Here is a 13,581-nt window from a genome sequence, read left to right as displayed (position 1 = left end):
GAGCAGCTCAGTGGAAAAGGGTCTGAGTTATTGGGAGAAGTCCCAGTCAGAGGAATTTCCAGAACAGAGTATCCAGTATTTGGGTTCATAGGCATGTCATGGATTAGTTACAATGAGCTGTGTACTGGTCAGGGTACCAGTAAATGAAGTACGGTCATCTCTTATCCCCAACCAAGATCAATTCCAGGCTGTTTAGGAAATCTGTGTCCTCATGTGTCCTACTCAGCATCCTTAGATTCCAGAAAGACAGTGCAAGGGAGGTGAGGTTAGATGCGCAATGCTTATTCCAGAGGAATCTTACGGTCATGAAACCCAATGCCTTTTATTGCCCCAATAAACCAGATGCACATTTACTGCCTCCTCTTTATACCAGGGGCAGAGCCCAGGAGGGAAAACAAACAAACAAAAACAAGAAGGGAGAGAGGAGAGGTGCAGAGGTAAGAAGAACGTGTCAAAGTCAGCCTAAACCCCGAGAGGTGGAGCCAGAGGGTGGTTTCGGAAGGAATCTGTCACCCATTTCCAGGTACCCCAGATGCTTAACAGGGAGAAGCCAAGCAAGACTGCGGCTCGCACGGGCTCCTCCTTCCCTCTCCAGCCACTGTCTACCCCGGATTTCCAGCCAGGGAAACAGACAGGCGAGTGGGGGTGCGGCTCCCACCTGTCCATTCCCTGCCCATTTGCCAGGTGGGAGGTGAAGCAGCTGACCAAGGGGATGGCCAAGGTGAGCTCTGGCATGATCCGAGCACCAAGAAGGGAGTGGACAGACCCTGGCCTTGACCTGGCCGTGTCTGCTGCCTGCGTGGTCCTTCCGCACCTGAGCCTTTCCATGGGAGCAGGATTAAGGATTGAATTGTGTGATCTTCTGAGACTGGGGATTTCCAAGTTCTAGCCCGAAGTGCCCTCAGGAAGGGACGGTACAATATTGCAACGCGATTGTAATGCTAACCACCCAGAGTTCATGAGAACCCACCCATGCAGGGCACTGCCCCCAACAAGCTGCCTTCACTTCACACACCAGCTGTAAGTTTGGGGGTTCCCAGGGAGCCCACAGTCTAGCCAACTGGCTGCTAATCCAGGGGTTCCTATAACCCAGTCAGATTTAATAATTCACTATAGTGACTCACGGTACTCGTCATGTTTCTGGTTACAGTCTTAGTATAAAAACTACAAACCAGGATCGGCCAAATGAAGAGACACGTGGGGTGAGGTCTGTGAGGGTCTCAAACCCAGAGTCTCTGTGTCCTCTTCTCATGGAATCAGAGCACATTACCTCTTGGCACAGAGATGTGTTCACCTACCAGGAAGTTCCCTCCCAGGAACTCAGGGCAAACAGCAGACAAATTCTTTATTATTGAGACCCGGGTGATGCGTGGAATCCTGTTTCCAGCCACACATCAACCATCCTTTCATCTGCTACCACCCAGGTAGCCTCCTCCCAGGCTATAGACCAAAAAGTACAGGCATGAAAGAACAAGGTTAAGAATTTTGGTGGACAGAAGTTGTTTTACATGTGCTTTGTACCTTTCTTCTCCTTTTAAGGACAACATTTGTATTTTTCTAGGGAATACACTCCTCTCCCACTCTCAATCCACTGGGATCTCCTGGCTGACTGCAGGTGTGAGCAGGTGACCCTTGCCTGACCAATCAGAGCATCAGATTTATTTGCCGCCTGGATTAATTCCAAGTTGTTATCCCCTGAAATGCAATTCCTGAACTGTTATTGTGATTGTTAAATAAAGAGACATTCTTTATATGCTGGATTTTATCCTGTAATACTGTAAACTGAGAAATTCTTTGAAACGCCATATGGAGAAAATTTGCTGGCACTTGGATCCACATGATGGAAATAAAGATGAGAGAAAACCAGTCAGAAAGGTCAGTCCTGATGAAATAATTTAAGCCAACGGATACAACCAGGCCTGAATTTCATGTTTCCCTGGACATTTCAATCATGTATCCAAAAGATCTTTTTTTTTTTCCATTTTCTCCACAGTGCAGTGACTTAAACTTGGCCTCGGTCATTTCAGGTCACACTTCTCAGGATGCAGTATGCTCTTTCAATAAATAGTTTCAAATCCTTTTTATTTTAGTTTTAGGAAAACTCTCTTGAATTATGGTTTTTGATATTTGTTTTGTTCCCTTACTAGAGTTTTTCCTTCAGGGATTCCTTTTATCCATATGTTGGTTCTTTTCTCCCTATCAACAATTTTTTTTTCTCACCTAATTTTTACCTCTTGTGATCCTTTCCCTCACTCATCCTCTTCTCTGCTTCCTAAAATCTTTGAATCAATGATTTGATCAACAATCTCCCTCCCTCCCCAGCATCTTCAGACAATTCTCCACCAGCCCTACCACTGACCAGACTTACCTGAAATCTGACTTTCTCCGAGGACAGGGCATCTCTCTCAAGTTAGAGGATTCTCTTCTTTGTTTTTCCCATGATTCAGGTAAAGAGGTGGGGTCAGTGTCCTCTTTGCTTCTTTGGCCCTTAAGGTACCACTTGCTTTTTTCTGGTTTCTAAAGTCTGTCTTGCTTGAGTCTTTTGCCCTGTGTGCACACCACCCATCATCCCCTGCTCACTGCTTTCCAGCCTCACACCCCACTTCATTCAGCAAAGACTTGGACCCTTAGTTCCCTCTTTTATCCCCTCACCCTCATCCAGGGCTTTTAGTATCTGCCGTTTGTTGTTGTTTAGTTTCTAAGTTGTGTCCGACTCTTTGCGACCCCTTGGACTTTCGCCCACCAGTCTCCTCCGTCCACAGGATTTCCCAGACAAGAATACTGGAGTGGATTACCATTTCCTTCTCCAGGGGCTCTTCTTGATCCAGGGATCAAACCTGTGTCCGCAGCACTGTAGGCAGGTTCTTTACCCCTGAGCTCCCTGGGAAGACTACTAGTGTTGAAATCCTGGCTCCATCATTTATCTGATGCCTTAGCTTGAGCCAGGCGCTAAATTTGCTTGTGCCTCAGTTTCCTAATTGCAAAATTGGATTCATTAAATGTTGGCCTCTATTAGAATTATTATCATTGTTGTTCTTATCTGGCTTGCTGGAGAAACCTACTAGGCTCTTAGCTGAAATGCTAACATTATTTAATGAATTGGTCAGATTTCATTTTGGTGTCCCAGACATGTAATATTCCAGAGGTATAGATTTATGGGCCATTCAAAAGAAATCATGATAAAATGTAACCTCTTGTAGGAGGACTTATTTATTGGGTTTAGAAGTAGACTTTACTGGTTCCCAATATTGATTAAATGAGCTCTCCGTCAACCCATGAGCAAAATTAATCATTCATAAAGTAGGGGCTTTCCAGCATTGAGCTCAGTGATGGTCATGTGTGAGACCATGTTGCTCCCATGGATGCCCCAGTGCCTCTCTGAGGGCTTACGTCTATGACCACCTCCTTCCCCCAACAGCCCCACATCACCCCAACCCCCACTGCCATTTCATACTCACACCACCCTCTGCTCCTTCCCCACCAGCATGTTCTATCTCTGAATTCACATATCACACAAACCATTTTCTGAAAACCCTCCCCCTCCCCCTAGGGTGACTTGTCATCAGCAAGTAGAGTGATGGGGGGGTTGTCTTCATTAACCAAGAGATGATTCATAGGGCTCCATGCTAGAGTCTGTATAAAGCAACCTTTATTTCCCCCAAATAACATATGACTTTCATTAATCAGCCCACCCAAGCCCTGTCCTGAGTGACTCTTGTTGGTTTTTACCTTCTGCATATTAATGTAGATCACTAGATTTGGGGTGCATACTTGGGGTAGAGATCAGAAGGGTTGCCCAGAAAATCTACCTTTCAATAATACACTGTGATTTCAATCCCCTCCTATTTCTTACTTTCTTATAACTGGGCAGGGGTCTTCCAGACTCAAAAGTCCACTCTGAAAACAACACAGCAGAACTTAATATTGCTCCTCTCTATGCATCCCCACCCCCTCCTCAAATCTTGAACTTACTGGCCGGGATGAATAATTAGGCCAACATATGGAGGATGACATCCTTGTTTAAGAAAACAACCTCCATAATATGCTGGCCCATCAGAAAACAGACTCAGATTATGTGCTGAAGCACAGTGGAAATTTCCCCCTGCAGGTTTTATGTAAACAAGTTCATTTGTTCATTCAGTGAATCCACAGTTCTTCAAAGGCCCTGTTTATATTAAAAGAAAGAAGCAGAAAAATTTGGATTGGCTGGCAGCCAGCTCTACACCTACAGAGTTGTCAAGCTGTTAGAGCAACATTCAGGAGCTCAGATGTTTATGTTGAGATGGGCTCTTAAGCCAAAAGGAAAATATTGGTTTTGGAGGAAACAGCCAGATGTGTGAGCAATGGAATCACATCTTCAGAGACAAAATGACCAGTGTTTTGCAAAAGGGCAGCGCTGAGCAGGGAATGGGCCTCAGACCTTGGGGCACCCCTGAGCACTCACACATCGTATGTCTTATGGATCAACACAGAGGCTTTTACATTGGACAATTTTAAAGTAATAAAGAAGAGAAAGTGCCTGGTGTCAAGACACTAGCATAAGGCAGTCACTGGTCTATTTGCTTGGATTCTAGGAAGACAAGAACAAGTCTGCCCTCCAAAGACCTAAGAGATGGGTCCTGTCCTAGTCTGATGTTTTGTACTTACACTCCCGAGATCATAGAGTAAATCAGATAGTTTCAAGAGAAGGCCCATGAGAAAGAGAGACTTCTCTCAGGTCAGGAAACTTTGGTTGCAAATGCCAGAAACTCCAACTCAAGTTGGAGTCAGGAAACCAAGTATTTTATTGGGTCACAGAGTTGAAGCAAGGTGGGGATTTTGGCTATAGGTGTGATTGGATCCAGGAATTCAGAGGATGTCACCGTGTGACTCGCTCTTCATCTTTCATTCACTTCTGCACCTGGGCAGAGGTCATCCAGCTGCAGTATGGAGGCCCCCAGCTACTCCAGGTCCACACTGTAAAGTCTCGGAAACAGCAGGATAAAGAGAGCACTGTTGCAGTTACTGTAGCTGAGAGCTAAGTGGCTTTTACTAACGCTAATTGGGTCACATGAGCACATCTTGATCGATCACTAAGATGCAATATGGAATGTGTATATTGCAATATATGTTTCTGATTGGCCAGGCCCAGGTGGCATGCATAGCCCTGGACTTGGCCAAACTACAGGGACAGAGGGGAGGGGAGGGGTGGTGAGTGAAGGAAAAGAGGATTAATTACAAGAAGAAACAGAACTGGATTTGCAGCAGGAGAAAACCTAGTCTGAAAACTACATCATAGCAAACAATAAAAAAAGAAAAAGCATAATTAAGATGAACCCTGGAGACTTACAGTTGAAAGCACCATCCTAGAGCTAGACCAATTGTTTCCAAATATATATATATTTAAAGCAAGAGATCTCTTTCATCAAATAATCTGAAGTCTAAGAAAATGTCCATGATGAAAAAAGATCAACACTGAGCTATTTAGTGACAAGTGTCCAAGGTAAAATGTGTCTTCCTTGTGTGGGAAACAGAGGAGAAATTTCAAAACTTTAGCCTCTGACATCGACCATTCCAGCCAACGGGACAATGAGGTCCCAGGCTGGGAAACACCAGTTCCCAGAAGAGAGTGAGTCCTGCTCCAAGATAGTATCAAGTTTCTGCTTGCACTCGCAGAGGGATGCAGCAATTGTAATGATATCTCTTCATCTGGGGCCTTACTTTATTTCATGAATTATGTGCCAAAACCACGCTACTGTTCAGGGCGTGAACCTGGCCTGTGAAGAGTTCATTCCCATCTATCCCACCTGGCATCTCCCTCGCCAACATCAGGGATCCTAGGAGAAAATGTTTCTAGACCTAGTCGCTGCCTACTCACTCACCCTTCCTACCTCCAGCCCTTCTCTCCCCAGACCCCTCCACCCTCCCACTCTCACCAAAGGGGAAAAAGTTCTTTCCCGATCTCCTCAGTGTCAGAGATAGTCAAGGAAAGGGGCCCTCAAGATGTTCCTGAAAAAGCACGGATATTGTGGAAGGGGAGGAGGAAGACAAGAGAACTCGGCTAAACCTATGGCTGGGATGCTCTGCGCTGGGGGGCTGTGAAAGAGGTTGTGTGAGGACAGTTAGAAAGCCCATCATCTCCTCATAAACAGGAGACTAAATCTAAAGAACTCACGGTCCTCAAGGGACTTGTGGGAGCTGGACATTTTATTAGGTCCAAAAATGACCCTCGATGAATTGCCGCATAGAAGTTCATGGTGAATTAGCCAAAGGAAGGCTGTTTCTGGATATCACTGAGTGTTCACACTAACTTCCCTTAAGGATCTTGTTGTTCTGTTACTAAGTTGCGTCCGACTCTGCAACCCCATGGACTGCAGTACACCAGGCTTCCCTGTCCTTCACTATCTCCCGGAGTTTGCTCAAATTCATGTCCCTTGAGTCAGTGATGCCATCTAAACATCTCATCCTCTGCCACCCCCTTCTCCTTTTGCCTTCAATCTTTCCCAGCATCAGGGTCTTTTCCAGGAGGTCAGCTCTTTGTATCAGGTGGCCAAAGATCCTAGAAGAGACACAATCTGGGCTCTAACAGTAGCTGCTTTTTGCACACTACATATTGAGTCTCTTTTTCCTTGGAAACAGCTCCAAGTTTAGCTGGGCACATGGCTCCCTACAAGGAGGATGATTTTGCCCAAATTGCTGGCACTAGCTGATGTCATGTGATGAAGGCCAGTGTCAAAGCAGAAGTCTCATATGAGATTTCAGAACAGGGAACAGCCTCTGTGCCCTTTCACTGGCTGTTTCCTTGGCCTGCAGTGTTCTTCCCAAGGTCTCAGGCTAATGTCACCTCCTTCACGGACCAGCACAAATGAAATAGCCATTCCTTTCTCTCCCACCCAATTCAGTCCCTATAGTATAATATTTCTTTCTCAGCAAATGCCATCATCTGAAATCGTTACCTATCTTCCCTTGTAGAGTGTCAGCTTCATGGAGTTAGGCCTGCTCTCGACCTTTCTCCACTGTATCCCCCCATGCCCAGGATACCCTGAATAGTAAATATGTATTTATTGATTGAATGTGTATATGAAAAAAATCAAGCAAAGTTTCTACCTCTCTCGGGCTGTGTGTGCTTTCAGGCAAGACAGGTCACCTTACGAGGCCTCACTTTCTCCATCAGCAGAGTGGTGCTAATCATCTCAAGCTCTCTCTGCAGGAGAGGTGGGATTGTTTTTCCCTAAAGCTTGCATAAAGAGAAACTCTTGCTGAACCACGTATTTTCGTGCAGGGGTTCCCAAAGCCAATTAACTTGCACTTTCGCACGAGCGCTGCCAGGAAACCCTCCAGCGGGTGCTCCCAGGTGAGCGAGTGGCGTCTTGCCCAAGGTCACAGAGCGGCGGCCCTGCAGGAGGGGCAGGCTCCCAGGTTCACCCTGTGTTGTGCTGAAGCCTGGGCTGCTGCCTGGGACGCGGTTGACTCAGAGGTGTTGATGGAGCACGTGTGATGTGCCAGACACTGATGGAGATGCTGAGGTTACAGCTGTGGGCACACCAGACCTCCCCTCTGACCACAGGGAGAAATGGGTGCTGAACAAGTACAAAGAACATCACATGAGCGCTTGATGTACGAGCCATGGGCCAGTCGATCCGGGCGGGTGTTTCTAGATGACTTTTAGGAGGAGGTGATATTTGGCTGTGTCCTGAAGAGTGGACAGGACTCAGCCAGGGAGACAGTAGGGAAAAGCTCATCCAACATGGAACAGCATGTGTTAAGACCTGGAATCAGGAGAGACGCGTCAGCGTGAGGAAGTGAGAGAGGCAAGGGGTTTGAACAGGGGAAAGGCAAGCTCACAGTTCTGACTTCAAAAAAACCGCCCTCTCCGCTGAGGGGAGTATGGCCCGAAGGAGGCAGAGTGGCAGCAGAAAGGCCCTGAGAAGGGCCCTGCGATGGCCCAGGGGCAAAATGATGGTGCTTGGACCAGACGTTAGTAGAATGTTTTTGAATAACAGCTTTATTGAGATTTAATTTGCATACCGTAAAGCTCACTCTTATAAGGCATCCGGTTCAGTGTTTTTAGTAGACTTTCAGTGTTGTGTGACCATCACCATTATCTAATTCCAGAACATTTTCATCACCCCCAAAGAAACCCCATACCCCATAGCAGTCATTCCCTACCCCACCCTCGATCCTTAGGCAATCAACAATCTATAATATTTTCTGGCTCTAAGGATTTGCCTATTCTAAACATTTCATGTGAATGGAATCCCACACCTGTGGCCTTTTAGAGAACATTCATTCATTTACTTTCAGCTGTGTCAAGTCTTAGTTGTAGCAGGCAGGCTCCAGAGTCCATCTCAGTAGTGACTGTGGGGCTTAGTTGCTTCACTGCACGTGAAGCTTAGTTCCTGGGCCAGGGATCGAACCCATGTTCCCTGCATTGGAAGGCGGATTCTTAACCACTGAACCACCAGAGGTGAGGTCTTTTGTGACTGGCTTCTTTTACTGAGCAGGATGTTTTCAGTTACATGTTGTCACATATCTGTACTTCATTCCTTTTTTATGGTGGAATAATAGTCCACCATGGGCTTCCCAGGTGGCTCAGCAGGTAAAGAATCTGCCTACAGTGCAGGAGACTCAGGAGATGCAGGTTTGATCCTTGGGTCAGGAAGATCCCCTGGAGTAGGAAATGGCAACCCACTCCAGTATTCTTGCCTGAAAAATCCCCTGGAGAGAAGCCTGATGGGCTACGGTCCATAGGGTTGTAAAGAGTGGGACACAACTGACTGAGCGCACACACAATATTCCATGGTGTGTGTATATTACGTATCGTTGTTGATCCGTTCCTCAGCTGATGCACATTTACGTTACTTCCACTTTCGGCTATAATGAGTAATGCTGCTGTGAACATTCACGTGTAAGTTTGTGTGTGGATATATGATTGTAATTCTCTTGGGGATACACCTGGGAACAGAATTGCTGGACTGTATGGTAACTGTGTTGAAAATTTTGAGGGACCACAGGACTGTTTTGCAAAGGGGCTGTATCATTTAACATTTCCAGTAGCAAGGCATGAGGTGTCCAGTTTCTCCACATCCTCACCAACACTTGTTGATATCTGTCTATTTGCTTTGACCCTCCTAGTGGATGTGAAGTAATATCTCCTTGTGGTTTTGATTCGCGTTTCCCTAGCAACAGATGGTGTTGAGTATCCTTTCCTGAGTTTGTGGGCAGTTTGTGTGGCTCCCTCCAGTGGCTGCTGGGCTGCTAGGTCTCACAGCTACTGACCCTGTGAGGCTGTGGGTTTTCAAGGCTGTCAAAGAGCTGGGAAGAAAGAGGGAGGGCTGGAGCAAGTTAAAATTGCACAAAGCTTCCTGTTCTTTCTGAGATTCAGACATTTTTCTTGAATAAACACTCCTTTAGTTGTAAGCATTTAGTTACTCTCCATAGTTCTGAAAAAGTTGATTTGGGGAGTTTTGAGATTAGTGCTCTCATTGCTTTTGATGTGGAAGAGCAATGTTTGGAGGTACCTGCCTTGCCATCCAGGAATTCTTTCTAACAGACGGGTCAATAGGCTGTGAAGGGCTTCCTATGTACGTGTGTGCGCTAGTTACTCAGTCCTGTCCTGCTCTTTGCTTCCTAATGGACTGTAGCTCGCCAGGCTCTTCTGTCCATTGGATTCTCCAGGCCAGATTACTGGAGTGGGTTGGCATGCCCTCCTCCAGGGGGTCTTCCCCACCCAGGGATCGAAACTCAGTCTCCCTCATTGCATGCGGACTTTTTTTTTTTTTCCAACCATCTGAACCACCAGGGAAGCCCTCCTATGTATGTGCCAGGTACGTATTTAAGTACTTCATGTGTGTAATCTCCCCATTACATTATTATTAGGTATTATTACATCCGTTTTAGGGATGATGACACTAAGTCATAAGGCATTAAGTGATGAAGGGTTAATCTGATACGGACAGGACTAAGGGATAAAATACGTGGTTAAATGGTTAACTCCAGAGGATTATAAGTAGAAACATATGGGAAACTCCTGTAAGTTAATGATTACTCAAGAAAGCAGGTTTGCTTAACTAAAAAACTAAGCAGGCTTGCTTAGCTACAAAACTATGTAACAGAAACACAGGACATGCCCCCAAACAATGAAAGAATGGTGTCATGAGACCCACATCCCACCCAGTGAGCTCAAAAGTTAATGACCCCCCAAACAGGCTCTGCACATACAAAAAACAATCACTTATGGGAAGGTGACATTTCAAAATGAAAGACCCTCCTTGTACTGAGACCTGAAAATATTTTTCCAAAGTGCTATGACAGTCCTGGCCTGAGCATGTAGGGAGGGACAAGTCAGCTTCCCTGCCCTCTCTGGGGGAGGAACTGATGATGGAGACGCAAACGTCCACTGGAGAAAGAGCAAGGAGGACTTCCCCCCTCCCCACTTTCCCTTTGATTATAAAGCTGTAGCCCAGTAAGTTCCCAGGGTGTGGCATGTCTGGCCTGCCCACTTGTAAGACTCACAGGCATCCTATTCTAAAAAAAAAAAAATCACTTTTTATCTACCACTTTGCTCTCGCTGAATTCTCTGTGCTGACACAAAAGACTATGGTACCAGAGGTCTTCAGAGACCCCTGAAATGACACCAACTGGTTTCAAATCAACTTGATAAATAGTAAGCAGTGGGTGGGGGCAGCAACAGGAGACACCAATCCCCTAGCTGGTGAGCCTACCCTCTCCCTTCCCCTTGCTGAGTCAGGGGAAACTGAGGGCAGCTCCTCCCCAGTGGGACATTTAATGCTGGGAGGAAGGAGAAGATGCTCACGTTGGAGCACCCTCCCTGTGCTGCCCTGCTCTGACCTCCCATGGCAGAAACAGTGGTCACATGGATGGCGAGGGAGGCAGGGGTGCACGGGGCTGACACATGGGCCTGGGAGTGGGCGACCCCGTTTGCTCGGGACACTGGCTCCTCTCCCAAGCCACCTCCACCCTCAGTCAGCTGCCAGCCCACCCACCCGCTCCTGCTGGAGCCCCAGGAGCACACCAGGGGCTGGGTCTGTTGAGAGATTCTGCAATAGTCTTGGTTTGATGCTTAGGAGTTTAGACTTAGACTTAGACCTTACTTGGTGAAGAGTTTTCCCTGGGGCCATTGATCTACTTGCGGGCCAGTCTCCAGCTTCATCTCTCATCACTGACTCCCTGATGCTCCCTGGCTGCCTTGCTGTTCCCAGGACCAGAGACCAGCAGGCAAATGGACAGATGGACGGGCGGATGGATGAATCAATGGATGGACGGACAGGAGGAGGTAGGTGTGTGCATGTGGACGGATGAAGGGGCAGATGGATGGAGGGACAGGTGGCTTCATGATACGCTGTAGTTGGTTATGTGAATGAGTTTACCAGACTCTCTTTGAGAATCAGTTTTGTGAGCAGAGCTGGAAGGCACTACACAGACATTCAGCACCAGAGCCGGGCAGGAGAATCAGGTGAGCACAGCCTGGTTGCCAGTGGGGCTTCCCTGGGGGCACAGGAGCAGGTGAGCCCAGGGAAAATCCTGCCCTAGTAACTTGTCCCTTGGAGTTACACCATTTACAAAGAATGAAAGAGCCCAGGGATTGGTCACTGCTCAGCATCGATCAAGTCACTGACCTTCAGGCCTCAGTTTCCCCATATATTAAATGGGGTTAGCAACAGCTGCCCAGGCTCCCCTGGTGGCTCGGCGGTAAAGAATCCACCTGCAATGCAGGAGCCGCAGGAGCCGCAGCTTCAATTCCTGGGTCAGGAAGTTCCCCTGGACGGAGGGCATGGCAACCCCAACCCACGCCAGTATTCTTGCTTGGAGAATCCCATAGACAGAGGAGCCTGGCAGGCTGCAGTCCACAGGGTCGCAAAGAGTGGGACACGACTGAAGCGACTTAGCATGCATGCAGGCATTACAGCTGCCCACCCTGCACTTGGACTAGATGTGAGAGTACAGCCAAGTCTGAGGATGGGTGCTGTGCTCTCTGGGGCCGGCTGCCCAGGTTCAAACCCCTGCTCAGCCTCTTGGGCAGGCACTGCACCACTCTGAGCCTCCTTGGGAAGCTCAGTGCTTACTACCCAGGGCTGTGAGGAGGATTCTGAGAGCAAAAGATGGAAAACTCTTAGCCCAGGACTTGGCATGCAGGCAGCTCCCAGGGAATATTAACTCTCATTACTAGTGCTTCAAACAGGGACTGGCATGTTTCTGGAATGAACTAATTGTGTGAACACCTAGGAGTTACGTAGTATCATTACTCCCATTTTCCAGATGGAAAAGTGAGGCCCAGAGACACAAAGGAGGTTGTCTTTCCAGCAGGGTGCAGGGATGCAGCATCCCACAGTCTGCCTGGCTCACTCAGGGTGACAAGCTCCTGCTCTACATCCCAGGCAAAGTGGGTCTGAAGCAAGGATCTCCAAATCCAAGGCCCTGGGGTGTCACACATCAGATTCGCTCAAATTCCTCTGAAAATAGGCTTCTTCCAGAGCTCTCGGGGCCTCTCTGGAGGTGGAAGATTGACTCTAGTCAGGTGGCCCCAGGCTAGAAAGAGTCTCCAGATAGCTGCCCACCCTGCCCGCACCGGGCCCCTCCAGCCCCTCACCATCTGGTCCCAGCCAGGAACCAGCATCCTCCCCAGCTGTGCCTCTTCCCTCCAACCTAGAGGGATCTGTGGCTCCCAGGCCCCCCTGTCCAGCCTTGTGGACATGGGTTCGCTGCCACCAGCCAGCCCTCCCGCCCCACCCCGTGCTCATCCCTCTCTCCTTCTGCCTCCTGGCTCCCAGAAGGCCACTCAGCCCAAGTCCTCCGAGTTCTCATAAAACTGCCTGGAATTCAGCCCAAGGACAGTGCTAGCGGAAGAAGCAAAGGTCACAGGGACTTGGGAGTCCTGCCCACATCTGCCGCCCCACGTCCCCAAGACCCAGGTTCCCAAGCCACCTCGGTCTAAACCCCTGATCCCAACCGTGACCACAGCCCCTGACTGCACCCTGGGGTCACGACCCCACCAATTCCCACGTGGGGCCTTTGTCCCCACTGGTTCCTCTGCCCCCGCTGGTTCCTCTGCCCGCGGCTGACTCTTCCCGCTCCTTCAGGTACTGAGTCGCTCAGTCGTGTCCGACTCTGTGCGACCCCGTTGACTGTAGCCCACCAGGCTCCTCCGTCCTTGGGATGCTCCAGGTAAGAATACTGGAGTGGGTAGCCGCTCCCTCCTCCAGGGGATCTGCCCGACCCAGGGATTGAACGCGGGTCTCCCACAGTGCAGGCAGATTTCTTTACCATCTGAGCCACTAGGGAAGCTCTTTCAGGGTTCAGCTGAAATAGTACTTGTTTTACTCCATTTGGGCTACTGTAACTACATATCATAGACTGGGTGGCTGGAGGCTGAGGGGCCCAAGATCAAGGTGCCAGCCTACTTTCTGGTTCATAGATGGCCCTCTTTTCCTTGTGTCTTTAGGCAGCAGAAGGGGAGAGGGAGCTCTCTGGAGTCTCCCAAAGGTCTCAACTCCTAATTACCAGCACATTAGGGGGAATCAGTTTCAACATATGCATTTTGAGGGACTTTTGTATTTTCAGCCCTTAGCAATATCTTCCTGG

The sequence above is a fragment of the Oryx dammah genome, unplaced genomic scaffold (assembly GCF_014754425.2).
Source record: "Oryx dammah isolate SB20612 unplaced genomic scaffold, SCBI_Odam_1.1 HiC_scaffold_10, whole genome shotgun sequence".
In the NCBI taxonomy this organism is placed as follows: domain Eukaryota; kingdom Metazoa; phylum Chordata; class Mammalia; order Artiodactyla; family Bovidae; genus Oryx; species Oryx dammah.
The sequence above is the reverse complement of the archived record's forward strand: the minus strand, read 5'-3'. Positions refer to the sequence as shown.